Consider the following 27,315-nt stretch of genomic DNA (forward strand, 5'->3'; position numbering starts at 1 on the left):
AATCCCAGCCTAGAAAGATCTGTACCGCATGAAAGGCACAATATGTAGCTGAATGAGCCCTGACTGTACATAAACAGCACACATTAGTCATATAGGCCGCCTCCACCCTGAACTCCGGATCAAAAATTCAACATCAGAGTTGCGATTCGAGGCAACAAAGCAAAAAAAACATTCCAGTGAGAAAACACTGCAACCGTGCTAAAATTAGAACGTTCTGGCCTCTGCAGCAAGGAGCACGTGGAAGGGCGACGCATGTCAAACAAAAACCAAAGAAAATTCCCAGCTCAACTCACCAGCCAGCCTGTAACCAACCGAATTCTCCTAACAGTCTGCGCTAAAAATAGGGGGTTTAGTTTACACACATTTGCAAATACCGTACATGCGTAAGCTACAGAGCCCCTTCATGGCACCCCAATATTACCTGCAGTCCCAACTCTTGTAAATTTATGGAGCACCTCCATAGTAGACGCACATACATAATAATGGACAGATAGAGGGAAAGTAAGCCTAGACCAGTGATGGAGAACCTCGGCACCCCAGATGTTTAGGAACTACATTTCCCATGAAGCTCATCAACACTGCAGAGAGCATGAGCATCATGGGAAATGTGGTTCCAAAACATCCAGGGTGCCAAGTTTCTCCATCACTGGCCTAGAGGGAGCTCACCCCCTCCTTAAAAAAGGCACAGAGGGGCAGTGGACACCCAGCAAATCGCACCATGGCAGCGAAGGTGTCCAGTGCGTCCCCTCACCAGTATTACATAAACAAATGGCCCTTCCCCCTCCTATAACTGGCCTTCACAGCAAGGAGCACATGGGTGGGCAACGCGTACGGAAAAAAAAACTAACTAAAAATTCCCAGCTCAACTCACCAGCCAGCCTGCAACCAACTTCTCCCGTCTAACAATTTGTAATGAACGCACACTATCGTCACCGGAAGGGCCAAGACTGAAGGTATGCATCTACACCAGATGCGCTGGGGTGTGTTCGTGAGCGCAATGCACGGCAACCCCAAAAGAAACTGCTTCCTATGAATGCATTTTGCATTTTCCCAGCACTGGGGGGGAAACATAAAAAAAAAAAAAGGGGGGGGGGGAAGAAGAGTACAACTTACACTACTTTTTTCCCCCAGCACAACACTTGTTGTAGAAACGCGTAAATCAAGGCAAATAAAATCCCAACCACGCATGTATGCACGCCAGCCGCATTACAAAAAAATACTGAGTGTGCCACAATGCACCGCACGTGCATTAATATGTTGTGGTGTGAAGGAGCCCATAAGTCGGCAGGTAGGGCACCGACCATCCCGGCTATGCAGTGGTCATCAGAAGCTCTGGAACATTGGTCTTATCCCTCGCTTTTCCCGTCCATGGTGCTCTTATCTCCAATGCTTTGGGTTGTAGACAAGCCCTCACCATCCTCATATACAATGCTGGACTATTGACCTTGTATGTGATGACATCAGTGCAACCGCCAGCCAGAATGCCTTAGAATGGTGGTCTCCCAACTGCGGCCCTTTGCTTGCCTTTATCCGGCCCTTGGGGGGGGGACGGGACGACTTCTCCCACAAGACTATTCTACCAACTGACAACAATGGGACACCATTTCTCCCACTGGCACGACAATGGGGCAGTATTCCTCCACTTAATACCCAAGGTGGCAAGGTTTACCCTCACCGATGCCAGGAAATATTCCAATCCCGCTGGCCATTATGGGCCCTCTAAAGTCTGAAGGACAAAAAACTGGCCCTTTGGAGTTTGGAGAACCCAGCCTTGGAAAAGACGTTTGTGGAGGAAGTCTGCATGAATGAGGAATAAGGGAAGGACTACAACTTGCTCCCCTACTCCTAGACGCAACGAGCATTTAACCCTTGCAGTATGGGGAGGTCACACCGCATTAGGTATTTTTTTCTGGCGCCAGGAGTTTAGACTTTAATCCAAGTTTTCTGTTATCTTCTTAATCCAGAGAACACCTCACAGGGTCACTAGGAGTTCTACTTCCTAAAACCTCTAAGCTTTTTCCAACACCAACCAAATTCTAAAAGTAGCCTTGAATCTCATTGGTGGCTTTGATGAACCTCATCCTAACCAGGTACTTTTATTTCGATTGGGTTTCCTAAATACGAGAATTCCTAGAGAGCCTGAAGTGGGCGTGTCTTGGAACAGTCATGGTAGACCACAAGCAGGAGTTCCCACATCACCAAACAAGCAAAAAGGGGCTACGGTGGGCTGGTGTACCAAAGCAATAAATGAGAGAAAAAGACATAAACCACAACAAACTCTAACCCACAACAGGGCAGGTAGGTCACGAGCATCCTAAAGCCTCACTTTTGACTGGAGCCTTTATAAGAACACCAACCACAACCGTGAACTGCTGCATGCTCTTTTCTTTGCACAAGATTCCCTTTAAAGCAGAAGCACACGGCATCTGAGCACCACAAACCAAAAGCACCGTTTATTAATGTTTTATATTCAGAGCAAATGCCCTCCATCCATGTCTCCATGCTTTATTTTGCTGAGAAATCACTTTGTAAAACAATCCCCCCCCCCCCCCACAGCATTTCTGGCCATCTTGAGTAAGGGCAGATGATCCAAGTAGCATTTACTTCCTGGAATCAGTCTGCCCTTACTGCAGGTATGAAAGCCGGAGAGGGTGTGCTTAGCTGAGAAAGCCCCTCCTCCTGTCCTGAAGATGCCTGGGGATGTATGACATCATTGGCCTGGGCCAGAAACCAGGAAGTAACCAAAAAAAAAAAAAAAAAAAGTCAAAACAAGTAAATCTGATATACTTTCCTGTTTACCAATGCTAGCAGCATAAGAATAATCAATGCTGAGAGTAAAGTTTTGCTTTAACTTACATATAAACCTAATCACCAAAAAAATCTCCTAAGCATTAATATCGTAATTTCAAAAGGCAATCTTTCATTGTTTTTTTTTCAACTATTAAAATAATACCTGGTGATCCCGTCATAAGGCATCTCCTGGCACAGGGTGACAACAACGCTCTGCCCCCCGGGCTTTATATTCTGCTCTAGCCTTGTCACCCTGTCCCACAGGCTTGCAACGAAGACTACAAGCGTCCGATTTCTAAACACACCGCACATGGCCTATTGCCGTCACAGCCTCAGAAAACCCTCCATGTCAAGTGCCATGTAGCCAAAAATCACTGAAATGCATTCAGACAGGAAATGGCGACAAAGAAGCTGCAAAAGATCAGCAGCACAGGCAGGCAAACTAAGGATAAAAAAATAAATATGAAAAGTATTTAAAAAATAAATAAATAATAAAATGCTGATGGTTTATTATACGTAGTGCTTTGGCAATTAGTTCTTGTTTGGATTTACAAAAAAAAAAAAAATTATAATAAATAATAATAAAGATTATGTCAAAAAAAATAATCCAACAATGCATTTTAGTTGGTTCTGCCGATTCTATTAGAAACTCCAGGCTTGCAGGACTCCTGAAGGGGTGTACATAAATCACGTGCTCTACACTTACTTCCGTGTCCCCAATCATGAGACCCCCCCCCCCCCCCCCCAACTGTAAAAGATCCGATCCCAGCACACTTCCGCCCCTTCTCTCTGTGAAGCCAGCCGGTAGTCAGACAGGTCCCCATAGACATCCAAAAAGAGGCCGACAACCAAAATGCTGGCCAGCTGACGGTGGAAGAGTGCCAGGGGCCTGAACATCTCAGGATCTGGCACAGAGAGAGGCAAGTGTAAACATCATTACACTCACCTCGCTCCAACCCCCAGAGATCTTGTGACCCCTTCTTCGGGGGGTCAACATGTACTGTAAAAAAAATAAAAAGGGGGAGGAGAGGCTAGCGCCTTGCCAGGTTTTTATTAAAAAAAATGTATAATAATAATATCAATAATAATAATAATAATAATAATAATAATAATAATAATAAATACAAAAAAATAAAATCCATTACTATTAAAAAAATAAAATTAATAAACCCTTGTAAAGAAAAAAAAATTAAAATAAAATTTAAGAAAATCTGACAAGGTGCTACCTCCAACCCCCCTTTCTAAAAGTCTGTCCTTGTTCAGAATCCTTTGATAATCAACAACCAAAAATTCAACCGCCAGCATCGCCATTTTGGATAATTACCCAAGCGCAGGGCACTGAAATTCAACCGATTTTCTCCTGATCAATCCCCCTAAACAGCAGCAAGGTAAAAAAAAAAAAAAAAAAAAAAAAAAAAAAAAATGTAAAAAATAGAAAATAAAATAAAGTAGAAGCCAATGCCGACATTGTTCCCTAAAAACCTGCAACATTGTATCCCTCACAAGAGACAAAAAAAACATGGATTGGACTAACCAGCTCCTGAATGCTATATCAATGTGTCCATCGCCGGCCTTTCCTGCAGGTAATGCAGAAAAATAAATAATAATAATAATGTTTAGCATTCTCAAAGCAGGAAAAAAAAATAAAAAAAAGATATATATAAAAATAAATCCTTCCAACAATGCATATATGATGATGATGACAGGCCGCTCCCCTATACCACAAGCTGTTGTGTCACCGCGAGACTAGAATCCCAGCAGTAGTCCTCTCTCTCTCCGAAGCTCCTGGCAGATCAGTAAGCAAATGACAGTCAGAAGTGGAGCATGGATAGAAGCATCCTACTCCTAGTTACTGCCCAATTACCAGCATTACTGCTCAGGCCAATTATTTTTAATTCCCCCCCCCCCCCCCCTTTCTTCAATTCTGCTAGGAAGCTAAAGAACGCCACCTAATTCTGGCTTTATACCAATCGGGGTACCTGCAGCCCTAAAAGGGAGGGGGGGGGAGGGAGAATCACCTTTTATCTGCTGAGTCAGGCCCCCAATGTGTGATCGAGGAATGCAAAGTCCTAGTAACCTATATACACAAAAATCGGACAGACAGGCGCATTAAAACGACCGACGAGGAGGGCAGATCAATTCAGAGACGTTCTGGCCGTGCTTTGTGGATTGGCGCAGTCGCTCAATGGCGCAGGGCACGTGCATCAGATCACAAATAAGGTGCAAGCGTTTAAATTAATAAAAAAAAAAAAAAAAAAAAAAAAATCTATATACGTATATCTCGTAATTATATTTCTATACACTGCATCAAAGTATTACGTGTGTTTTTTGTATATATATTTATTATTATTAATAATCATAATAATATTTTATTTTATACCACTTCCAATATTTACTTGCCCTATTGGCTTTTTTTTTCCCCCATTGCATCATAAAATAATATATATTATAATATATTTATTATAATATATATATATATATATATATATCTTATGATGCAATGGGAAAAAAAAAGCCAATAGGGCAAGTAAATATTGGAAGTGGTATAAAATATTATTATGATTAATAATAATAAATATATATAAAAAAACACACGTAATACTTTGATGCAGTGTATAGAAATATACGTATATAGATTTTAGTCACCCCATGCATGCAGTCCTACTACATCAAAGGCCACACACACACACACTAATATTTTTTATTTTACAATACAAATATAATTATATATTTTGTGTATGCACATACACAAAATATATAATTATTTTACATATTTGTATTATAATATTTAAAAAAATATATAAAAAAAATAAAACCACACACACACACACACACACACACACACACACACACCCCTATTCATATGCATGACATAATAGCACAAACCACAGAGCTGCGCAGCTTGCAGCAAAAAAAATAAATAAAAATAAAATCAAACCCCGGCCCCAATTTAATTTGTACTTAAGGCCTAAGTGGACCTTCCAAACAAGCAAGTAGGTGAAAAATATCCCTTCTGCTACTGAAGAGATAAAAAGATATTCGATATCCAGTGCACCAGTTCTTAATCGCCATATCTTTATATTAAAATTACAGCGCGCACAAAGTAGCCTGCACAGGTATAATTTGATCCCAACAAAATGAGCAGGCCGGGAAAGTCTAAGTTTACCTGCGGGTTTTTGTGTGCGGCTTGCACAAGGTTTGTGGAAATGATGTACATATTCCAACCGCTGAAGCGCAAGTGATACAAAAAAGATTTTTTTTTATTATTTTTATTCCCCCCCCCCTTTAAAAACCTGGCCACAAACGCATGGCTGAGGCTACACAGGTATATATGGGGGAATGTAACCGCACAACAGCATTGCTGTATAGGAGGAGGTCGTATCAAGCTTTCCTCGACGCAACAATGCACAAGTAAATTAATATATATCTATATATCTTGATGAATGTCATTCAGGTCCTGTTGCTGTGGAGACCAACGCTCGGCTCTTCTTACTGGATGCTGAGAGCAGACGAAGGCGGGATCGAGGGGTTGGAAGGGCGTCGTTTAGAAGACTGGCTGAAGGGTTTGTAACCTGGTTGTAAGAAAGGTACACCCAAAGCCAATGGCCCCCCGCCCCCAAAACCAAACCCCTAAAGTCTCCCCTTGGGCCCTATATAGTGACACGAGAGGGGAGGGGGGTATGTTGTAAAACCGCAAAAAGCGATAAAAAGTGACGCCAACCTCCGAAAAACCGACCCGAATTTGCCTCCAAAGACGATCAAATCTACGCCTGACTGCCAATATAGGAGGGGGGATTGAGGGCGAAGTACGTAGAGGGGGGGCAGAAAAAAAAAAAAAAAAGAAAAAAAAAAAAAGGGGTAAAGCAAGGATCAGAGGGAGCTGGTGGAATATGGCGTACTCCGGGAAATAGACTTTGTTCGTAAAAACCCAGCTGGAGACCTTATAAGTGAGATGATAGAAAATAGAACTACAAAATATTCCGACCAATACCAATTCTTTCATGTCCAAGATATGATGTACAAAAAGGGGCCAAAACTGCAAAAAGGATAAAAAATAAAAAACATATTCCCTACTGGAGCATGACGTGCAATGCCAATAAAACCAGTTCTAGGCTTTGGAATTGTATTTATTTTTTACATGTAGCTATTGTCGCAATTTTAGTCTAATTTTAAACTGGGGAGGAGGGGGGGGGGGGTTGTTATGTTCACATCCAAAAGCAAAAAAACATTTATCAAGATTATACCTGCTCACTTCTAACATTACTTGCGAACTAAAGAGGCTGGAAAAATAAAAAAATGCCAACATGCAGAGGAGTTTAGAAAACAGGTTTTCCAGTGGGACCATTTGTTTAAACGTAAATAAAGGAGAGATATGTAGACGACATATATAAAAAAGGGAAGAAGGCTGGTAGGAGCTCAGATTCACAACATGCGTGAGGCTCAGGTCCACTTCTACGCCTTGCTGCTTACAGAGATCTAGGGCTTTTTTTTTTTAAACCCACACACAATAAACCGAGATGGATTTCTAAAACCAGGGAGCACACATGCGTCTCAGTCCCCTGCAGTCACACTGAAAAGCACCTTAGCTCAATTCTGGTTGAACAATAGGCCAGCAGCCGAGGGGCACGGAGAGGTTACCCTTGGGTTTCACGGCAAGCCAAAATGTCAACACACAGAAGCACTTTTCAGCCATAGCTGGCTTATTGCAATCAGGGACCACAAGGGAGGAGGGAGGAAGAAGAAGAAAGACAAAGATGCTCTGGACCTTTGGCTCCTCGATATTTTATCGGTTTGGTGGAACTGTCCTGTGTGCATATAGGCCTAACAGATATAAAAAAGGAAAACTAGTACCAATAAAAACTAAATACAAAATAAATAAATAAAAAAAAAAATGAATAAACATGCTAATAAAAAATAAAAATAAATGCAAAAGATAAAATAAAAAAAGGTGGGGGGTCCAATTTGGGTCCTCTCAGCAGGAGGCTATCACAGTTGAAATTTGCAAATGAATTGAACAATCATGGCAGAATGTTTTCCTCGCTATCTCCCCTAAATGAAAAGGAGAATTGAGGGAAAGTGAAGAGATAAGTAGCTTTAAAAATGACCAAGAAAAAAAATTCAATAAAAAGGGTTCTTCTGCTTCCTTCCCAGTATAACAAAAACAAAACAGCCAGATGTGTGTCACTCAAACCATCAGAGCAATAAAGAGATAAAATAAAAAAAAATAAAGTATACAAAGCAGATTCAGGAAAAAACAAAAATCACTAATAACCTATTAAATGAAAATAAAAATATAAAACTCAATATTGTAGAAGATTTAGTGCAAACCCAATGCTAGAGGACAAAAAAAAGGGGGAACAGGGGAAAAGCCAAATGGCTCGGCCAGCGGTGCAGATTTCCCTGTCCAGATACTTAATATTTATTGCTGTTTAAAATCTAAAAGCCTCTTGCATTGTGTTTGACTTAATACTGGGCCAGACAGAGCTTCTAATGAGGCAGCATTACAATCAGCCTGTAATACTGAATTTTTAATGCAGCTTTTGGATTCTGTTACATAATAATTCGAGAGAAAAAAATAAAATAAAAAATAAAAACAACAGCAGGAAGAAGGGCAAAGAGGGCCAGCGTCGGGGCCCATCCACGTCTGAAAATATTTAAAACCAGCGTCGAACGCATGGCAAAATCCACATCCCATACGATTTAGAGGGGGGGGGGGGGGGGGGGCACATATGTTTGGTAATACCAGTATTGCAATGTCCTCAAAATTCCTCAGCTCGGCTGGCTAGTATTGTAATCCAAGGTCCAATATGTCGGAGACGTAAAAAAAAAAAATTAAAAATGGCGTTGCGACCAAAACAGAAGGCCTCAACTTTTATCGCATTCCCAGGTAAAGGATGAAACGTTTAAAAAAAAGGAGGGGGCGATTTACAAATCAGCGTCATGCCCAAGTGTGCCAATCCGGCTCTTAGGTGGGTCAATAGCAGAGCCTTGGCAATGACATGCATACGCATTAACCTCACGTCCCATGCAAAAAAAAAAAAAAAAAAAACCCACGATTGTGTCGCTACAACCACAGCCATGATGTAGTGATTGCTAACATGATAACATATTGTGCAACAGCTAAACCACAGGATCACAGCCAACTTCCTCCCAACATACACACAAAAAAAAGAAAAGACAGTCTAATCGAGAAATACGAGGTTGGCAAGGTATTAAAAAATAAATAAAAATATATAAAAAAGGGGAGAGCCATGTAGATTTTTTTCACACACATAGAAAAATCTCTCTGCTGAGATGTTAGACAAGAAACGATACATAGAAAGAGAAGAAAAGGGTTGGGCTGGGGCTGAATTATCACGCAGAAAAAAAAGAGCTTAAAATACTTTCCATCTCTTGTACTAACAAATTACAATTTAAATGTCTTTTTTTTTTTTTTCTCTCCTTCCTCCAAGTTGCAGCAACAGGAATAACTGGTCTGGTGCGATGGGCAGCATATTCAAAACTGCTTTGTAATATGATCCGCAGACCTAACCTTATTTGCCTGAATTCAATAGGGTTTTTGCTGGTTTTGTTTTTAGCTAAGCTTTAGAGCAAATACTTTACAGGCAGGTCGCAATCTGTAACACAAGAGAGAGAGAGAGACAGGGACACAGTGAAAAATGAAGAGGGGAGAAAGGAGAAGAAGGAAGAAGGAGGAGGGGGGGGTAAAGGACCGGAGGGGAGGAAAAGGGGGTAAGAAAGATAAAAAAAAAAAAATGAACCAAAAGCAGCTGGTATTCCATTCTCTCTTTTTGTTAATGTCGCCTCTTAGCATACTAGCTGACCCCATTTTGTCGGGGCAGCCTCCCTCTCCTTCCAGGGTCCCTGCACCTTCCTTCACAGTTTCGAACTTGATGTGACCCTTAGGGGAGCCAACTACAGAGCCGGGGGGGGTCGAAGAAGAAACGTTTCCATATTAAAAACAGGGGGGGGGTCATTGGTAAAATAAAAGAACGCGGCCAACAAAATCGGAAACAGGCTCACAGGCCTGTGCTCAAGACAAATCCCTCAACTCATTCTGCATCTATGATAAAAATAAATAGAAAATAAATAGAAACAATAAAAAGTCACCTTTACAAAATAAAAAATATAAAAAAAGGCCTAAATATTTACAAGAGTTATTCAAGTAAACACAGGAGAAACAAAACAAACAAAAAATGATTTCAGCAAGAAAGAAGAAAAAGATAATAATAATTACGTTCTATTAAGACGTGACAAAGGAAGGCCGACGGGTGTAGGTAAAAAAAAAAAAATGCAAAATTGAAAGCACCGTGCAATTTTGTATTAAGAGATTAAAGCTGGATGGTCAGAGAAAAGAAGAAGGGGGGGGGGGTGCTATTGACCCGTCCAGGGGACTAAAGGATGTTCAGCATCACTACTTCTCACCTCACAGATGCAAAATAGAAGAAAAGCAAAAAAACACAAAAAACTACTGTGTCATTCCAAGCTGGCCAAACATAAACATCTGTACAGTTGCCTACTAGGCAAAAAGCTTTGCTGGGGATGTGTTCAGTGTAGTCACAGGTCGACCTTTGACACCGACATCACGTAGAGGTGACCTCAAAACACAAACACCAAAAAAAAAAAGTCCTTCTGCATTAAACATAATAAAATCCACGCTGGACGCCTTCCTACTAGAATTAGGAAAAGGGAGAAGTCTAGGGGATGGCAATAGGAAAAAATAATAATTCACATACTGTATGAAAGCAATCCAGCATGCGACCCCCCTAATACTCCACAGCAAATCCAAAGCCCGTGTCCGTATAAAAAAAAGGCCATTAATAAACAGAGAGGCCAACACATCGAAAAGAGGCTCCCCCAGTACAGACAGCTGAGGGGGGAGAAAAAAAGTACAGGAAATGAAGGAAAAGGATTTCCTACAAACACTTATTGATTATGGAAATCATGTCCACATTGAGTATTTTACCCCCCCCCCCCCCCAATAAGCCAGCAAGCCATATTCTACAATGCAATGATACATACATACAAAATCATCTCCACATTGAATATTCCACCCCCCCCCCCCCCCCCCCAATAACCAGCGATCCATATTTTTCAATGCAATGAAACATACATAGGAGATCATCTCCACACCAAGTATCCCCCCCCCCCCCCAAATAGCCAGCGATCCATATAAAGGAAATCATCTCCATGTTGAGTTTTCACCCCCCCCCCCCCAAAAAAAATGAATCCAGCGATTCATACATAGGAAATCATCTCCACGTTGTGTTTTTTTATTCCCCCCCCCCCCCCAATAGCCAATGATCCATATTTCACAAAGCAATGATCCATACATGGGAGACCATCTCTGCATTGAGTATAATATATTATATTGTAAATATACAGTAAAAAGACAAATGCAGACATCTGCAGAATGACAAAGAGGAGAGTGCCATCCTATCGTAAAAGTATTTTTTTTTTTTGGGGGGGGGCAGTATAACATCAGGAGGTCAGCTACTTGCAAGAAAAAAAAAGGGGGGGGGGGGAAGACATATTTGGTACAAACCTCTGAAAAAGGTAAAAAGTTGGACATGAAGGCAAAGATAATAAAAGGGGGGGGGGGGTGCAGAAGACAACACTGTCACCTCCTGTTCTGTCCAGGGACCCCAATGACCCCTCTATACACATCCTCCAAAATATAAAAAGTTAAAAAGTGTGGGCATGAAGGAAAAGAATAAAAGGGGGGTGCTGCACCCCCTTTTTGTGCTGAATGACAGAAGGAGCACTCTGTACACATCCTCAAAAAATAATAAAATAAAAGAGGAAATAAAAGCAAAAAGATAATAAAAAAAATAAAAAAAAGGGGTGATGCAAAAGAATCTGGCACCCAGTGTACCCCAATGCCAGTGGAAGGAGCACTCTGCACCCACATCCTCCAATAAAACAAAAGATACAAAATTAAGCGTGGAAATTACCGTAAAGATAATAAAAGGGGGGGGGATGTAGAAAAAGAAGCTGGCACCCCCTTTTTCTGTCCAGGGAGCCCCCAATGGTACTCTCTGTACACACATTCTAACAAAAAGTTAATTGTGGAAATGAAAGCAAAGACAATTTGGGGGGGGGGGGGATGCAGAAAAGGAAGAAGCTGGAACCCCCATTTCTGTCCAGAGACCCCCCCCAAGGATAGTACAAGGAGCACTCTGCACCCACAGCCTCCAAAAAAATTAAAATGCTAAAAAAGTAAAATGTGGAAATGAAAGCAGCGATAATAAAGGGGGGTGGGGGTGATGCAGAAGAAGAGGCACCCCCGATTCGGGGCCCCCCCAGATCAGGACACACATGTAGGGACAGAGCTGAGTGCACAATACAGCTCTGGCAGGGATTGCACACACACCGGAGGGACTCCGCTCCCCACCACTTCTCTGGACACTCACCCCACCAGGTCAGTCCTTAAGTTGTTTTTTTTGGGGTCCCCCTTGGGGGGGCCGTTGTTGTGTTTTGTAGGAGGAGCAGGGTGTGTGTGGGGGGGTGAAAAGTTGTCACTTACTCGGCTCGGGGGCTCCCTGCTGCAGCGTCCTCGGCACGGTCCTCCTCGGCTCGGGTTAGTCCGGAGCGGTTCGGCTCGGGGTCCCATGAAGCCGCTCGGGCTCAGCCCCGGAGCGGTGGGTCGGTGGCGGCGGCGGCGGCTGGTTGCACGGTGGTGGTCGCGGCGGCGGGTGCTGCAGGCTGGGGCAGCCCGGGCACATCGGGGAGGAGAAGCTCCGGACACCAGGAGCCGCACTCACATCTGATGGTCGCCAAGAAAAAAAGTCTTTGGATCTTTATTCTGCTAATTAGTTTCCTGCAAAAAATGGCTGATTAATTCAGTGCGCATGTGCTTCATTACACAGGCACGACGGGAAGGGCTAATTACCAGCGCCTGGATCAATGAGATTCAGAGGGGAGAGGAGAGGGGGGAGAGGGACAGGGGAGGAGAGGAGAGGGGCTGGGGGGGAGTAGTGAGGGACAACAGGGGCTGAAGGACAGAGGGGGGACACTTCACAAGGGGGGGTGTGTACAGGAATGACATATGGGGGGGCACAGGAATTTACTACAAGAATGGGGGAGGGATTTTTTTCTTTTTTTGGGGATGGGGGGGAGGAAGTGTTGGGACAGTGGTGTCAGTGACCTGGGCACAGGTGGGCAGAGAGGGGGATGGGGGGGGGGGCACTGGTGATGCTGGGGAGTGCAGGAACAGACTGGGAGGAAAAGTTTGTCCTGGGATCACAGAAGGATTGTCCAGGACTTCTGAGACTCTGCTGGAGGATGGGGAGGGGGGACTTATCCGCAAGGGCCCCCCAGGAATTGCAGCTTGGGGTGCTGGAGGGGTCCTCAATGTATCTCTGATTGTCCAGGACTTCTGATACTCTGCTGGAGCCTGGGATGGGGGGGGACTTATCCGCAAGGGCCCCCCAGGAATGGCAGCATGGGGTGCTGGAGGGGTCCTCAATGTGTCTCTGATTGTCCAGGACTTCTGATACTCTGCTGGAGGATGGGGAGGGGGGACTTATCCGCAAGGGCCCCCCAGGAATTGCAGCATGGGGTGCTGGAGAGGTCCTCAATGTGTCTCTGATTGTCCAGGACTTCTGAGACTCTTCTTGTTTGTCCCTAGAATAGGGGAGGGGACCCTCAGAAATGAAATGCTGAGGGGGGGGGGGGTCCTCTGTTCGTCCTGGGATAATAGAAGACTCTTCTCTCCTTCCCTGTGACTTAGGATCGTCTGCTGGTGGCTGGAATGGGGGGAGACCCCTAGAAATGGGTTGATGGTGCCTATTTCTGGAGAGGACCCCCAGAGATCGGTTGATGGGGGTCCTGGGATAATAGAAGACTCGGTTCTGCTTCCCTGTGACTTAGGATGGTCTTCTGGTGGCTGGAATGGGGGGGGGGATATTATTCTGGTGCCTATTTCTGAAGAGGACCCCCAGAGATCGGTTGATGGGGGGTCCTGGGATAATAGGAGACTGGTCTCTGCTTCCCTGTGACTTAGGATCGTCTGCTGGTGGCTGGAATGGGGGGAGACCCCTAGAAATGGGTTGATGGGGGTCCTGAGATAACAGAATACTAGTTTCTGCTTCCCTTTGACTTAGGATGGTCTTCTGGTGCCTGGAATTGGGGAGACTCGGACAGGAGGGAGGGGACCCCCAGAGATGGGTTATTGGGGGTCCTGGGATAACAGAAGACTTGTCTCTGCTTCCCTTTCACTTCTGCTATTGCCTGTGCTTGTCTATAGGGGAGGCTTATAGAAGAGAGGGGGACCCCTACAAATGGGATGCTGGGGGGTCCCTAGACTTTGCTTCCGTGTGACTTTCTGGTGCCTGGGATAGGGGGGGGGGGGTAGTATTCTGTTGCCTATTTATGGGGAGGGCCACCAGAGATGGGTTGATGGGGGTCCTGGGATAACAGAAGACTCATCTCTGCTTCCCTGTGACTTAGGATAGTCTTCTCGTGCCTATTTCTGGAGGGGCCCCCTAGAAATGGGTTGATGGGGGTCCTAGGGACAAAAACGAGACCTGTCTCTGCTTCCCTGTGACTTAGGATAGTCGTCTGGTTTTTAATCAGAGAGGAAGGAGAGGACCCCCATTTCTGGGGGTCCTGAGATAACAGACACTCATCTCTGCTTCCCTGTGACTTAGGGTAATATTCTGGTGCCTATTTCTGGAGGGGACCCCTAGAAATGGGTTGCAGGGGGTCCTGGGACTTGTTTCTGCTTTCCTATGACTTCTGATATTGCTTGTGCTTGTCTATAGAAGAGAGGGGACCCCTAGACATGGGATGCTGGGGGTCTCTGTTTTCCTATCTCTTCTGCTTTTCTTCTGGTACCTGTGCTTGTCTGTAGAACCGGGGAGGCTTATAGAAAAGAGGGGGGCCCTAGACATGGACCATGCTGGGGGTCCTCAGAAGACTTATCTCTGCATCCCTATGACTTTTGCTGCTCTTCTGGAAGGTGTGCTTGTCTATAGAATACAGGAGTCTTTTAGAATAGGGGAGACCCCTAGTATTGGGGTCCTGGGGGTCCCATGACTTCTGCTCGTCTATAGAATACAGGAGTCCTTTAGAACAGAGGGGACCTCTAGAAGTGAGACCCTGGGCGTCCTAAGACTTATCTCTGCTTTCTTATGACTTCTGGGACGTTTGACTTGTCTTGGCTTCTCTCAGACTTCTGCTGTTCTTCTGGGACGTTTGACTTGTCTTGGCTTCTCTCAGACTCCTGCTATTCTTCTGGGACGTTTGACTTGTCTTGGCTTCTCTCAGACTCCTGCTATTCTTCTGGGACGTTTGACTTGTCTTGGCTTCTCTCAGACTTCTGCTATTCTTCTGGGACGTTTGACTTGTCTTGGCTTCTCTCAGACTTCTGCTGTTCTTCTGTAGCTTGTCTCTAGAATGGGGGGATTCGTCAGAGACTGGGGAAGGAACCCCTAGAAATGGGGTGATGGGGATAGCAGAAGTTTTGTGCTTCTTGCCTATAGAGTAGGGGAGTCTTAAAGAAAAGAGGGGAGCCCTACAAATGGCATGCTGGGGGTCCTCAGCTTGTAGAACACGTGTCTATCATTTCCTATGACCTTTGCTTGTCTATAGAATAGGGGGGGCTGATCAGAGATAGGGAGGGGACCCCATAGAAAGGAGGTGGTGGGGGTCCTCAGCTTGTCCTGGGATAACAGAAGTCGTGTCTCTGCTTCCCTTTCTGGTACCCCCGGCTTGTCTCTAGAATAGGGGAGGCAGAGAGGGGACCCCTAGAAAAGGGATGCAGGGGAGGGGGTCCCAATGCAAAGTAGAAGTACACGTGTGCCCCATGATGTCCATTGTGCTGCTGATGGAAGAACGTGGACAGGATGGTGACACATGACAGTAGGGGGGGGGGGGGGTCTGCTAGGAGAAAAAAAAGTTGTGATGAACTTGTGCCATCATCACAGGAGGTCCAAGGAGATCACAGGGGGTCAGGGAGGGGTGGAGGGTGTTGTCTGACCCCCGGCACTCTGGGACACAAATAAGCAGCAGCTGCCCCCCTCCCAGGACAGCAGGACCCACCCTCAGCCACCTGCAAGCAGCGCACAGTCCTGGGCTGGGGGGCTTCCACTGTGTACCAGTCTGACCCTGGCACATGTGACCTATAGGAAGGGCAGGAGGATCCGGACACTTGTCTTCAGGGGTACAGGAGGTGGGGGCTGCACTGCACAGGTAAGAGCCATCAGCCCCCCGCATAGCATTTCCTAACATGGCACAACAACACTGTCTGATGACCTGCAGATCACTGCACACAGCCATGGCATCTGTGCCACCCCCACGTGTTCCTTGTACACTGCATGCCATCTATGTGCCACCACCACCCCATGTAACCTGCACACTGCATGCCTCTATGTGCCACCCTATGTACCCTGTACACACCATGCCACATATGTGCCACCCTATGTACCCTGCATGTCATCTATATACCACCACCCCATGTACACACCATGCCGCATATGTGCCACCCTATGTACCCTGTGCACTGCATGTCATCTATGTACCACCCCATGTGCACACAATACCATCTATGTGCCACCCCATGTAACCTGTGCACACTATGTGCCACCCCATGTACACACAATGCCAGCTGTGTCACACCATGGCATCTCTGTGCCACCCCATGTGCCCTGTACACAGCCTTCCATCTATGTGCCACCCCATATGCCCTGTACACAGCCTTCCATCTATGTGCCATACCATGTGCCCTGTACATAGCTTTCCATGTTTAATCCTATGTACCCTGTACACACCATGCCATCCATGTGCACACCGTGTCATCCATGTGCCACTCCAACTACCCTGTAGACACCATGCCATCCATGTGCCACCCTGTGCACCTTGCATATACACTCAGCACTCCTGCAGGTCCCCTCTGAAGTCCCCTCCACACAGTCCCTGCTCCTCGTCCTGCAACTTTCTCTCCATCATCTCACCGAATGTATCAAACATGGAAAGTGTTTCCTTTCTCTGATTTCAGGAATAGAAATGTGCGGAATATGCGATGTTATCGCTTGTAAAGGATGCCAAAGGCTTTGTGAATACCGAGAGCAGGAATGAGATGGATATGAGATATATATATATATATACAAATGCACACAAGGGTATATACTTTATATAGATATAGATATATACCACCCCTGTGTGTACATATATATGCATGTATATACATAAACATATATTAGTCTCGAATCTGTCCTATCTATATATATCTATATCTGTACATGGTGTATACATGGATACATATCACACACATTTATATATTTTATCTGTACACAAACGTATATAAAGCCATAATGTGTGCAGAGATTTTATATACATGTGTGTGTATGTATTTATATATTTATATATATTTGTGTGTATTTATATATATATTTGTGTATTTATGCATTTATATATATTTGTGTATGTGGGGTATATTCAGTGTTTGCATAAATATTTTTCTTAATAGATTTGAAATGTGTTTCCATCTCTCTGGATATAAATCACCCCCAATGTATACAGAACATCCGTGTGTGTCACTCATTTTACTATTTATACAAATATCTGTATCATATATATATAATCTCTGACATGTAGACAATGTAATAAGATGTAAAGTTCGGTTGTATATTTGTGGTGGACATGCTGCAGTGTATGTCAAGGTTTTACTATCTGTATATATGTGTGTGTGTGTGTATATCTGTGTTTATATATATATATATGTGTGTGTGTATCTGTGTTTATATATATATATATGTGTGTGTGTATCTGTGTTTATATATATATATATGTGTGTGTGTATCTGTGTTTTATATATATATGTGGGTGTATGTTCATAGATATATATTCATTTATTTAGCAATATATATATATATCTGTAATTGTCATATGAATAATAAATGTGTCGGTGTGAAGTCGGGTTGTATATGGGGGGTGTACATGTTGCAGGGTATGATGTATATGGTTGTATGGTGAGAGTGCCAGGCTGTGGTTGGCACGATGTCTGTCGGTGTATTGGGGTGTATGTGATGTGGATGGATCAGTGTGTGACCCCCCCTCCCCCCCAATAGGACAGGTCGGGGATCCCCTGATTTAGGGGTGTCAGAAGAGGTGTGTGCCCCCCCCCCTGGCTCAGGGCCCCGGTGAGGACCGGTCCAGGTGACAGGCGGTCGGGCCGGGCAGATCTCCGGTGTATTCGTTAGATCAGCACCTTGGACCTCACACATGGCCGATCTCGGTGCAGCCCGGTCCGGCGGGACAGAACACGGCGAGATTCGTTCCTGCACGGGGATGCGCGCACGGCCAGGCGTATATTCGTTGTGCGATGTTCGTACATAGGGGCGGATAGAGGGGTGCAGGTCCGGGGCTGCGGTGTGCAGACTTTACTGACTGTATACCGACCGACCCCCAATGTATGGGGAAACCCCCATTGACTTCTCTGTCTACAATTCACATCACAAGAAGACAAATATATATATTGTATAGTGTGTGTGTAATTATGAATATTATATATATATATATATGTGTGTGTGTAATTATGAATATATATGTGTATGTGTAGATCTAGATATATATATATTATATCTATATAAATACAATGGATATAATTATAGTGGATTGAGGTTTAAATCAACATTCTCATTTATACCGAGATAGACATAAAATATCAAATAATATTCATATATACAGACAATTCCTGTACATGTAGGTGTGTGTGTGTGTGTATATATATATATATATATATATATATATAAGATTTGCATGTATGAATATTACTATCTGTACATAAAAACAATGGAAGAAAGAGATACATTTTGTCCTATTCCTTATTTATAAATCAAATTCTACAAATATATATATTGTATTGTGTTTTATACATACAATATACAGTGCATGAGAAATCTACACAAGTATTTGTTGGTGTGTGTGTGTATGTATGTATATATATATATATATATATATATATATATATATATGTGTAATATATATTTGTGTGTGTATACATCTTTGCATGTAATGTAGTGTATAGATATATATGGTGTGTGTGTGTGTGTATATATATATATATATATATATATATATATATATATATATATATATATATATATGTGTAATATATATTGTGTGTGTATACATCTTTGCATGTAATGTAGTGTATAGATATATATGGTGTGTGTGTGTATATATGTATGTATGTAATATATATTGTGTGTGTATATATATAATATATTGTGTGTGTATACATCTTTGTATGTAATGTAGTGAATACTTGGTGCGTATATGTAATTTGGTGTATAGATATATATGGTGTGTGTGTGTGTGTCTATGTATATTTGGTGTATATATATAATGCACTGTATAGTTGTTGTATATATGTAATTTGGTGTATATATGTAATGTGGTGTATAGTTGGTGTATATATGTAATGTGGTGTATATATATATAATGTACTGTATAGTTGGTGTATATATGTGCTGTGGTGTATATATATAATGTAGTGTATATTTGGTGTATATATGTGATGTAGTGTATAGTTGGTGTATATATGTGATGTGGTGTATATATATAATGTGGTGTATATATGTGATGTGGTGTATAGATCTATGGTGCGTGTGTCGGTGATCCTGGTCGGGTGTGTAGCCAGGTGTCGCTGTGTGTGTGGAGGAGGAAGGAGATCGGGCGGCTGGCAGGAAGGTGGTGCCCGGGGGGCACAGGCTGTAGAGGGGGGTCAGGACAGGGCAAGCTTCATTAAACAGCAGCTGTTGTCACTTTAGGGTCCCTGAAGAGATCATCTGCACACCCAGAGCATCCCTACATACACAGTGCACAATCCAGGGCCACCACCACCCCTGCCGGGCACTGGACTGCACACACTGGGTATACTGGGATGTACTGGGGTCTTCTCCTGTGACCCTACAATGTACACTGCAAGTCATGTGTGAGAGAGGAAACGACAAGTGTATGATGTGTATTGTGTGTGTCTGAGTGTATCTCTGTGTCCTTAATGATTGTATAGAATCAATGCAGAGTTCCTCTTAATTATTGTATGTGTTGGTGTGTGTGTGTGTGTGTGTGTGTGTGTGTGTATATATATATATACAGATAGAGAGAGAACTTGATGGATGTGTGTATATCTGATTAAAGCATTTATTTGTAATTTCTTTTCTTTTTTATAATATAGTTTACCTACTTATTGTTTGTGTGTACATGTGACCACAGTGTGTGTTTGTTTGTAGAAGTATCTATCTATCTATCTATCTATCTATCTATCTATCTATCTATCTATCTATCTATCTATCTATCTATCTATCTATCTATCTATCTATCTATCTGTATATATATATACACACAAATATATATGTATCCATAATGTGTTTCTTTTTCTTTTAAATATACATACACAAATATGGACCTCTTACTTATCATATGTATGTATATGTGACCACAATGTGTGTGTATGTGTATATATATCTATCCATCTCTATCTCTCTCTCTATATATATATATATATATATATATATATATATATATATATATATATATATATATATATGTGTGTGTGTTTGTGTAGTTTTTTGTTTTGTTTTATATAGATTGCTTAATTACTGAATGTGTGTGCATTTGACCACAGTATATATTTATATGTATTTATGGGTATGGATGGATACATCTCTTAAATATTCTTTGTGTGTATATTAGACTACAATGTGTGTTTATATATATAGCTAGATAGATAGACATTCCATAATATATATGTGTGTGTGTGTATATAAATATATATTATATATATGTAAAACACACATATCTATCTATCTATCTATCATCCATCCATCTATCTATATATATATATATATATATATATATATATATATATATATATAATATATGTGTATGTATGTAGGCTATATAATAATGCATATACTGTATAGTAAATATGTATGATGGATGGTTGTGTGCTTATATAGACATAAAGTACACTACTACACCCTGGCCGCCCAGCTCTATGTATCATTGGAGGGATTTTTACCTAGCTGCACGCATATTTCTCCATATCATGTCTCCCAGATGAAGTCATACATGTACAGATGCTTCCCATTACTTTCTGTACAAGGCAAGAAGTTGGTATTTGTAGAAGATTTGGGAATGTTGAGGTGTTTTCATGTGAGAATCCCATTCTGATTACATGCAGTTATTAGAAACAGACATTTTTTTTCCCTTTATTTACATTTTTTTTGTTAGCCAGGTCTCTTGTTCCAGGGATATGCATTGTAATATTGTAACCTGAGTCTGTCAATATACAAGTGATACAAGTAGGTGTGTCAGGGTTGGGGTTGAGGAATGTATAGATCTAGGTGCAGATACATATACCTGGATATATAATTACAAGTCCTGTGTATTTGGATGGGGGATACAATGAAGGCCACATGCAGCTGTTCAGGGACACAAGTCATTTTAATGTGGGAAACCTCATAGACCCCAAAACATAGAACAATACAGCCTAGCAATGTATTCCCCCATACGCCTTGTTCACAATTCTTCTTCTGTAATAGTCTGTATAAGGCTGGATTCACACCTAGGCAGTTTAAGTGCTTTTTGCATTTTGCAGATTTGCACTACAATTCATTTGGATTCCTATGGAACATGTTCTGTAGTGCAAATCTGCAAAAAGCACTAAAAATGCCCCAGGTGTGAATCCAGCCTTCTACAGACTGTGATTGGGGAGCATTGGAAATGAGTTATACAGAATGCCTTCTAATCACTATATTGTGTGCAAAGCCATACAAATCTACATATTTAGCTACAGATAGATGGAAAGATTTCATGTTATAAAGAATACAATAAGAACAGGCTTGCATCATCTTCTTTTTTTTTTTTTTTTTACACCTGCAAGCCGCAGTATTTTGTGACATCAGCCTTCCCCTTCCGCCAATTGGTGGTGCGTCTACTATGTGCTTTTCCTATGTACATATAACGTTTAAGCCCCAGGCTGCGACAGAGCCTCGGCGTGACCCCTGGACGTTGCGTTAAAATCCCGCTCTGTTACGTAGATATTCCCAGATATCAATATTGGAGTGTAATCTTTCACCCCCAGCCTGCAGATCTGGCAATCTTCAAATACTTGCAGATGGCCAAACATTCTTGCAAGGGGCCTACAAGACTAGAGTGCAGTGTCTGAATTATTATGCCAAAAAAAAATATATATATATATATATATATATATATATATAAATGTGTATATATATGTGTATGTGTATATAAATGTCTCAATATTGGAGTGTAATCCTTCACCCCAGGCTGCAGATCTGGAAGCCTTAAAATACCTGCAGATGACCAAAAATGCTTGCAAGGGGCCTACAAGACTAGATTTCAGTGTCTGTATCATTAAGCAAAAAATAAAAAAAAAATAATAATAATAAAAAAAAAAGACTAGAGTGCAGTGTCTGGATTATTATGCCCAAAAAAATATATATATATATGTGTGTGTGTGTATGTATATAAATGTCTCAATATTGGAGTGTAATCCTTCACCCCAGGCTGCAGATCTGGAAGCTTTAAAATACCTGAAGATGACGAACATTCTTGCTAGGGGCCTACAAGACTAGAGTGCAGTGTTTTGATTATTATGCCAAATATATATATATATATATATATATGTATATGTGTGTGTGTGTGTGTGTATGTATGTGTGTGTGTGTATATAAATGTATCAATATTTGAGTGTAATCCTTTGCGCTAACCTGCAGATCTGGCAATCTTAAAATACCTGCAGATGACCAAAAATGCTTGCAAGGGGCCTACAAGACTAGATTTCAGTGTCTGGATCATTAAGCAAAAAAAATAAAATAAATAATAAATAAAAAAATATATATATCAACAGAAAGATATTATATCGGAGTGTAATCCTTCACCCCTGCCTGCATATCTGGCAATCTTAAAATACTTGCAGATGACCAAACATTCTCGCAAGGGGCCTACAACCCTAGATTGCAGTGTTTGATTATGCAAAAAAAATAAAAAAATATATATATATATCTCAATATCGGAGTGTAATTCTTCACCCCAGCCTGCAGATCTGGCAATCTTAAAATACTTGCAGATGACCAAAAATGCTTGCAGGGGGCCTTACAAGACTAGATTTCAGTGTCTGGATCAAAACTAAATAAAAAAAATAATAATAAATACATTTTATTTATATTTATATATATATATATATATATATATATATATATATATATATATATATATATATATATATATATATATATATATATATATATATCAATATCGGAGTGTAATCCTTCACCCCAGCCTCCAGGTCTGACAATCTTAAAAGACTTGCAGATAACCGAAAATTCTTGCAAGGGGCCTACAACCCTAGATTGCAGTGTCTGATTATGCAAAAAAAAAAAAAAACACATATATATATATATATATATATATATATATATATATATATATATATATATATATATGTGTATATCTCTTTGGCTAGATAGATATTGGAGTGTAATACTTCACCCCTGCCTGCAGATCTGGCAGACTTAAAATATTTGCAGATTATAAAATATTCTAGCAAGGGGCCTACAAGACTAGATTTCAGTGTTTGGATGAAAAAAAATGTAATAATAAAAAAATATATATATTTTAATATTTTATTTTGCATAATAATCCAGACACTGCACTCTAGTCTTGTAGGCCCCTTGCAAAAAATATTCGGTCATCTGCAAGTCCTTTAAGATTGCCAGATCTGCAGGCTGGAGTGAAGGATTACACTTCAATATTGAGATATTTACATAAATAAAATCTGTATTTTTTATAAACTAAAATAGATGATTACGTTTTTTTTTTTTGGGGGGAGACACCTTGCAACCAGAAAACGATAAATGAGCACAAAGCAATGGGCCCTCCAGCTGTTGTAGGTACTACAAATCCTAGCAGGCCAGGGGTGGTATATTTATGATGTGTATGTGGATAAATGTAGCCGTGTCACTCAGATAAGTGTCAGCCCCCCCCCCCCCCCCTTTAAAATAATGTCTGGTCAACTCTTTAATATTCTTTGAGGAAGTGGTTGATATATTGGTCTATAGAAGGGTATCCGGTATCCATGTTTGCTCCTGAATGTCATTCACATGAGGAGCATATCATTATTTTGTAATAAGAAGAATATTAGAACCTAATACATTCATTTTTTTTTTTTTTGTACATCTGTTATTTTTTTTTTTATGGTCTTCTCTTCGTCGGGTGGCCATTCTATAGGCAGTGGTAGGCGGTGTGTATGTCCATGCCTCTCAGGGGTCAGCGGTGAGGGTAATGCTATCTCTAGTAGAGTCACTGCCTCTCTCCTGGAAGTGGCAGCCCAGTTTATACAGCACAGCTCACATAATGCTGAACGCCTTTCAACTCCACGACAAGGAGAAGATTTTCCACAGAGAATGATGCTTCTTGTGTGTTTTTTTTTTTTTTTTTAATTCGCCGCAGTCCCTTAAAGGTGCGGTTTGCTGTGTATTGGCTGGCGCTCCCCTCGTACATCTTGTCCTACATTCTCTCTAAGCTCCAGAATATTTTCAGGGGTGGCTTTTTAATACAGAAATGTCCCCTCCGTCTCGTGCCCAGGTGTGCCGGCGTCCCCATCATTTTTCATTTTTTTTCCGCTTACTGGAAATGGGAAAAAAAAATATACAGTTTTGCGGAATCTGTTATTTTTCTATTTTGCTCTTTTTTTGCCGAATGCAAGCGAATTATCGAGTTGCGTAATTCTTTTGATGCCAAATACTTGGAAAATATCTCTGTATCTCCTTATTGGCGTTTAGCTGATTTTTTTTTTTTTTTTATATCTCTGCCCCATCTATCTACTTCTCTCTGCCTTTCAAAACATCTTGCGGTCTATCTATCCATCTGTCTCCTGTCTATCTCTCGCTCTATCAGTCCAGCTATTTAATGTCGCTTTTTTTATCTCTTGCGCCGTCCTATATCCCTGGTACGGGAACTGCAAAATAATAGAATGTTTACATTTTCCAATCATTAGGCCGGTCAGGGTTGCGTCATTTTTTTTTTTTCTTGGTTAAGGGTGGCAGAATTTTGCTTTTTAAAAATCAAGATGTACCATTGGTTGGCGTATGAAGTGTGTTTTGTGTTGGGTTGTAGTGTTCAGTCATGTTTGTGTTTTTGCTTAAGCCTGGGTATGCCCAATAGGTTTTGTTTTGTATGTCTTTTGAAATCCAATAAAAAAGAAAAATTAAGATGTGCCTACAGCTGGAAGAAACGGGTTCATTTAGTGGCCCCATTGCACAAAATGACATACTGTACCTTTCCCGAGGTTGCCCAACATTTTTTCACAAGATCTGAAACATTTTGGATTGAATCTCCCTCTAATACTAATACTAGAGACGATACTGTGCGTGACCTAAATGGGTAGTGTGGGAATTGTATGTTCCTCTGAAAGGGAGGGGCTATGTGGGGGTTGACCTGGCATTGCCCCCCCCCCCCGTGTACCCCCTCTTTACCATCTCCCTGGAAATATATATTGCTCATACTGCACTTTATTATTTATTGTGTTGCATTCTTAAAGTGGTTGCAATGCCTTAGGTTTATTCACCTTAAGGCACATATGTCAAACACAAAGCCCACGAGCCGAATCCAGCCTGCCAGGCCTTGTCATGTGGCCCTAGCACCCAGAACATGGCAGGGGAGTTGGTGGGGTTGCACACCGTTCATAGCGCACCCCTAAACCCTGCACTCTGTAGATAGCCCACTCCTGGAACTACTCTGTACATAGCGCACCCCTGAACCCTGCACTCTGTACATAGCGCACTCCAGCTACAACTGGCCCTTTGAGGGCAACCATACTGTTGATGTTGCCCACCATTAAGTTGAGTTTGACACCCCTGTGTTAAGGTGACAAACCTTCTGTGTTGCACCCCCCCTTTTTTTCTTACCTGAGCCCGATCTAATCCAGTGATGTGCGCAAGCGCAGCGGCTTCGGGGGCTGTTGCTGTCCTCAGACATCGGACAGATTGATAGCAGCAAAAGCCATTGGCTCCCGCTGCTGTCAATCAAAATCTGTAAAACAGGAGCGCGGGGGCGTGGTGGAGTCCCGCACTCGAGCGTGCCCGCACAGATGCCCCCCTGGAAAGCGGCTTTCCGCGGGGGCACCTGATGAAGAGGAGGGGCTTGGAGCACTGGCGGGGAGCCGTGAAGAATAGAGTCGGGGCTGCTCTGTGAAAAACCATTACACAGAGCAGGTAAGTATAACATGTTTGTTGTTTTTATTTTTTAAAAAGCGAGGGCTTACAAACACTTTAACTTTCTTGCTTCTATTTTTTTAAATATAATATGTGCTTAATCACTATGATGGCGCCGACCCTCCACCTACTGATTACTTACCTTGGTCATGTGGATGCTGTTACCCTCATTGATTGTGGGGTACCGGAGTTGCGACTAACTACAGTTGGGATTTTTGTGGGGGTTTTTTTAAGCTGCGTGTTTTTTTTTTTCAAGCCGGGGAATGTAGAGTATTTTTGTAGAGTATTTTTCTAAAAAAAAAAAAATGTACCTACGGAAAAACGCAGGCAAGTTATACCCAATAAACGGATCCTAAATTGTGACATGGGCCGGATTGTAGGTAATTTACGCAACACTCTAGTGAACGCTTTATAAATATGTAATATAATATAATATTGTATGCAAATAAAAACAAACGGGGGATTAAATCTGTTAAATTAGAGAAAATTATAAAATAGAGAATTTATATTGGAAAACCAGAGGAATCAGTGACACAAATCTGCCTATTTTATTTATTTTATTTACGTTGCTGCAATTCTGTATTCTAGTATTAGTTATACCTTCAGCAATGGGCCGCGCCATTTCCAATGAGGTCTCCTTTGCATGTAAATACACAAGTTGTGTAATAAAAACCCCCCCAAAAAATGCTTTTCAGATGTGTAAAAAAAAAAAAAACACTCACAGACGAGCCGTCCTATAAATCTCAGCCAAGGAAATAACCTGCCCTATCCAAACACCTGCAGCTTATAAAAACACACCAAAAAAAAGAAAAAAGAATAACGTATACATATCATAAAACAGCGGTTTTCTTCATAAAATGCAGTGCAAACTTTAATTTTCCTTAATTTCCAATTTCTTTTTAAAATGGGTTTTCCTGATTTTGCTTTTAAATGAATCCACAAAAAAAAAATCTACAGCAAAAAAAAAAAAAAAAAAACCTACTTCAGTAGGAATTTTAATAGCACAATTACATGCTTTATTCCCAAACCCTCCCGGTGCCATAGAGTCAGGGAGAGAAATGGCTATTTGATGCTGGATGATATTCCGGCATGTTCCATGATTTAGACAGGCCGGCCTTATGCATTATTCACAATCGACAAAACAAACGTGTTGATTTTTGTTTTATTGGGATGTAGGTGTGTGTTTGTTATAGCGCCGGTCGGGGGGGATATGTTTATAAGGGGGGAGCGAGAATTGGCGTGGCGAAATTGGGGAATTCGCTGCTGGGGTGGGAAGGTATTG

The 27,315-nt window shown here is 41.7% G+C and overlaps 1 protein-coding gene across 1 annotated transcript in view; it reads right to left on the minus strand.

Annotated features, from left to right (window-relative positions):
* Window positions 1–12,473, minus strand: part of ZFHX3 (zinc finger homeobox 3) — a 124,248-nt gene extending 111,775 nt beyond the window's left edge. Inside the window, exon 1 of the mRNA XM_040329549.1 lies at window positions 12,317–12,473. The gene's annotated coding sequence lies outside the window, so the exon portion shown is untranslated. The remainder of the gene's footprint in view (window positions 1–12,316) is intronic.
* Between the last annotated feature and the right edge of the window lie 14,842 nt (window positions 12,474–27,315).

The sequence above is a fragment of the Rana temporaria genome, chromosome 11, assembly GCF_905171775.1.
Source record: "Rana temporaria chromosome 11, aRanTem1.1, whole genome shotgun sequence".
Taxonomy (NCBI): Eukaryota; Metazoa; Chordata; class Amphibia; order Anura; family Ranidae; genus Rana; species Rana temporaria.